Below are 5405 nucleotides of genomic sequence, written 5' to 3' on the forward strand. Positions count from 1 at the left end.
ATCTCACTTCTGTATATAAGAGAAGATGTGTGTGCTCTGCATCCATCTCTTCACAGAGCTGTGTGAACAGACATGAATTAGGTACATGTACTTTAATGTGGTTGATAATTTTAATCACATCCTGTAAAACATTGTTATATTCAGGTGACATTTTTTGGCTAGCCAACATTCCTCTGTGAATGACAGTGCATAGACTAACATTCAGAAGCGACCTATTTGACCCAAGTAGTGAAACCAGAAAGCCATCCAGTCATGGCAGCTGCTCCATCTATGCATATACAGACACAAAATGACCAATTCAGTTTTCCTGATATATAATCATTCAAAGACTTGAATAGTTCTGCAGCTGTGATGTTGGTTGGTAACAAAAGTACACATAATATATTCTCAGGCACATCCTCCTGAAAAATATATCACACAAAAACAAGCATTGTTGCCTAGTTGTCAATTGGTAGACTCATCAACCTGGATTACATACCACAGTGACTCATTAATTCTCTCTAACAATTGTGCCTTAGTATCCTCTGCTATTTCATCAATTGGTCTAGTTATGGTGCAAGCTGAAGGAGGAACACGAACTGCCTTTTGAACTACGGCCTCTCTTAAAATTTCACGACAAATGTCCTTAGCAGCCAGCAGGACCAACTCTTCAAAAGAAAAAGGTTTCTTAGCTTTTGCACAGTGGTTAGCCACTAAGAATGATACTCTCAGTGCAGACACATTTGAGGAAGTGGTGGCCTTCCATAGTTTCTTCTGTTCCTCATGTTCACATTCTTTTCTTTTGAAAAGCTCCAAAGTCTTGTCTTTTAATGCAAGGTGCTTGGTCTCCATGTGGCAAAGCAGTTTTGAAGGTTTCATGGTTCATTGGATAGCCAGTCACCACATACTATACAAAGCGGGCTTGGAGAATGTGAATCACTTGTTGCAATGAACCCGTAATTTAAGTAGGATTTTTAGTATTTTTTTTAAAATGCTGCTTTCTTTTTAATGGCAGTTCTACTGTCTCATCCTTCAATCTTTCCCTCTTTTCAAAAAAGCTCTCCAGTGACTTTTGTTATTTACTCATTTTGGTTAGGGTTAGCTTGTGGGCTTACCAAAACTGTGACTCAGTCAAGTGCATAGTGCAGAAAAGAGGTACAGATGGAAGTGGTAAATAAAATAATGAGTGGTCCACGTGCAGACTAAAGTAAGTATTGGATTCTGACTTAAAGCGTGACATCAGATACAGCTTAGCTGTCACTTGCCACTCACTGATAGGATTTTGATATGAGTCTCCAAGCAATTGATTTATTGTGGTCTCCGTGCAGTCAAACCTCTCTGCTAATGTTAACCTGGATTTGTAGCCACTCCTCAGTGCTGGCATCACCACCTCAGCTCCACCTCAGATTAGGCATTAGAGTCTCATTAAGAGTGTGCAATCTAGGTCCTCTGCATGCATAGTTCACAATAGGGTTCACGCTCTTATGAGAATCTAATGCCCGATGATGAGATGGAGCTGAGGCAGTGCTGCCAGCATTAGGGAGCTAATACAGATGAAGTTTTGCTCTCTCTCCCACTGCTCACCTTCTGTTGTGTGGCCTGGTTCCTAACAAACCATGGATAGGTACTAGTTTGTGGCCTAGGGGTTAGAAACCCCAGCTATAGCCAGTTTTCACCAGCTCTAGATCCATGAGTGACAATGTTAATTTTCTCTGTTGAAGCCTTGAATAACAGCTTGAAAAGTAGATGTGAGTTGTATGGCTCAGAAGTCAGACAGGTCCCCTGGCTCACTGCATATCTAGGTGGATTCCTGGCAATGGAAAGCCTGTGCATCCAGATCATGTTCCACCTTGAGCTGGGCTACCTCAGCACTCTTCTCTTGCCCCAAGCAGGCCTTTGCTTTTTGGGTTTTCTTGCACTTAGTCTCAAAAACAATGCTCTGTCTTCTCACCAGTCTCCACACAAAACCCCACCCATCTAGCACTTTGTCCTTTAGTTATTGGATGGTCACAAGAAAGAGAATGCAGAGAACATCTTTCCTCACCAACCCGGTCCCTCACCTCTACCTTCCCAGCTTCACTCATCACTTGGGCTCCTATCCCTGCCCTCCAACAGTTCCAATTTATTCTCCTTCATTTTTCAGAGCAAGTTAGCTCTCCTTAGAATTTCTAAGGGATGGTCCAGGATTTCTTAGGACTCCATTAAAAGCTCATTTGTTACTGACAATGAATCCCATGGGTTTTTTTCTCCATTTATTTTATACCTATCTACTGACTTATGATAAACTATAACTTTTAGCTTTGAAGTTAGAACCTATTAAAAGAAGCATGCTTCATCTTTTTTGGATGTCTTCTACTTTAAACTTCAAATTTTATGTCTTTTTACTTTTAAGAGTGCTGTAATTACTCCCTCGCCCCACGCACTTACTTTGCCCTTTTGGACTGTTCCAGAACTGGTTCCCTCCAGTTTTTCTCACCTGTTCTGCTTCCCCCTAGAGGAACAATAGCCAGAGGAATAAGATCAGGGAGGTTAGATCTCATCAAGCTTACATCTAGGCAACTACCTTGACTGGAGTTGGCCACAGTGGACCTTAGAGTCTGTAGTTGGCCATCAGCACTTACTTTGCTGTCAAGTGGTGGTGTGCGAGGAGGAGGCCTGGGGATTGTGAAGAAGAGTAGCATGTTAAGAGAGGGAGCAACTCCAGACTTAAGCCTATCTACCCAATTACTAGATAATCTAGATGAAAACTTGAAAATGGAACATGGGCATAAGTTGTACAAGAAATGGTCAGCTAAGCAAGTGAATTAGGGAAGAATTTCAACAGAAATCTCATCCTATGTAGACCGTTTCTGATTAAAGTCCACCAGCCCCCAGCTAGCCAACGATTGACATCAAAAACATGAAGGAGTGAGAGACATCCACAGATTTCTCCCCTTAAAACAACAATAAGCTGAACATGTAAAACTCAACAAAAAACACCCAAGCTGCAGTCTGAGTATGGGTTCTGCAAGTAAGAGCTACAACAGGTTAGAACAACGAGAGTCTGGACATAGGCTGGGAGAAACAAAGAAGCTGCCTCTTACATCTGGCCAGAGCTCCCTGCAGGAGAATGGAGAGGAGAGAAGGTGCAGTAAGTTCCAAGAACAGCCCTGCCTAAGAAAACTGTGAGCTCCACATGGTCGGCAGCAGGGCCCAGTCATTCGGGCAGAAAGCAGAGACACTGGATGGCAGAGATTGATTTTTACCAGCCATGGTGGCAAAATTGAAGCTGAGCCACAGCCTCCAACCCCCAACCCAGAGGGCCCCTCCACCCATATCCTCTGAGACTGAACACTACAGAGACCAGGGGAATCTAAGCAAAACGTACTGAAATTGTCACTAACACTGACAGGGACTGAGACAGAAAGTAGAGAGAACATTTAAACATCTGTAAGGAGAAAAAGGCATTATTATGGCTTTATATAAAGCAGGGATCCAAGAGGCTTAGATGCCACCTACAGGAAACCAAAAGAAAAAAACCTTCTTTGCAACAGACTAAAGAGAGACCTTTATATAACAAATCTTCTTTCTTAAAAAAAGTAGAATACACTTCCATTAATGCCCAGGTGGAGAAATAGTCCATTAAACACCATGAACAGCCAAGATGACAAGGCATTTCAGAAAGAAAGAGAAAAATCTCCAGAGAATAAGCTTACAGACATAGACATATGCAACTTAAATGACAGAGAATTCAGGATGGTACTTCTGAAAAAACTAAGTGAGTTCAAAAACGAATCATATCAACAATTTCAGAAATTGAAAAAAAAAACGACTAGATGAGCAGAATTAGTTCTTTAGCAAGGAGATTTAAACCCTCAAAAAAACAATAGAACTTCTGGAGATGAAGAACACACTGCAAATGTTGAAATATGAAATAACAAGCTTGAAAAATAGAGTCGACCAAATGAAGGAAAGGATTAGTGATATTGAAGACAGAAATCTAAAAATAAATCAGAAGGAAGAAGAAAGAAACTGAAGAATGAAATATAATGAAACAGAAATACAAGAACTAGCTGATACCATCAAGAGAGGAAACATAAGAATAATGAGAAATATCAAAGGCAAGGAAAAAGAGCAGGGACTAGAAAGCATTTTCAGACAAGTAGTTGACTAGAATTTCCTAAATCTAAGGAAGGAGTTAAAGCTTAGAATTCAAGAAGTCAACAGAACACCCAATTATCTCAACCCCAAAGGCCTTCACCAAGACATATTGTATTAAAACTATCAAAAATCAATGACAAAGACAGAATTCTCAGGGCAGCGAGAGAGAAGAAAATGGTAACTTATAAAGGAAAACTCATTAGATTATCCTTGGACTTCTCAGAGCAAAACTTACAAGCCAGAAAGGAGTGGAATCAAATATTCAATATATTAAGTGAAAAGAAATACCAATCTTGAATAATGTGTCCAGCTAAGATCTCCTTTAGATATGAAGGAGAAATAAAGACCTTTCCAGATATACAAAAACTGAGGGAATTCTCCATTACGAGGCCTGCAATACAGGAAATACTGAAAGGAGTCAGCTCACCTAAAACAAGATGACCAAAAAATATATAAAATTAGGAGTAAGGTGACTATCAGGCAAATAGCAGCAGAGGATTGCAACTCTTACTAAGAACAGGGTATTACAAGCTTAAACAAAAAGAAGAGAATTGCTATAGCAAGATAGTAATAAATGTTCAGCATATATAGGGACAGACTGAGACAACAATAACAGAAGAGGGGAGGATTTAAAGATCCATATTCTCAAAAAGAAATGCAGATAAAGCACACGCAGAAGAAAATGGACAATATAACTATTCCTTATATATTCGTAATGGTAACCACACACCAAAGATTCAGAACTGAAGTATATGACATAATAAAGAACCAGAGAGAAACCCCACAAAAGCCAACCAAAATACAAACAAACAAACAAACAAAACAGAAACACAAGGACAAAGAAGCAATGGAAACACTGAGCTAACAGAAAGCAAAGGTAAAATAGCTATAATTACCCTAAATGTAAATGGACTGAACTCATCAATAAAAAGGCACAGAGCTGCAGAGTAGATCAAAAAAACAAAATCCAACCTGATGCTGCCTGCAGGAGACACATTTCAGTTCAAAAGACAAATATATACTCAAAATGAAAGGGTGGAAAAAGATATTTCGAGCAAATGGAATTCAGAGAAAAGTGAGAGTAGAGGTACTAATATCAAACAAAATACACTTCAAAATAAAAAAGGTAAAAAAAGATACTGAGGGACACTTCATAATGATAAAGGGAATTATGCAACAAGAAGATATAACACTTATTAACATCCATGCTCCCAATCAGGGAGCTCCGGAATATGCAAAGCCATTACTAACAACTAAATGGAGAAACAGACCAAAACTCTATCATG

This window comes from Pteropus medius, unplaced genomic scaffold, assembly GCF_902729225.1.
Source record: "Pteropus medius unplaced genomic scaffold, Ma_sr-lr_union100, whole genome shotgun sequence".
NCBI classification, from domain to species: domain Eukaryota; kingdom Metazoa; phylum Chordata; class Mammalia; order Chiroptera; family Pteropodidae; genus Pteropus; species Pteropus medius.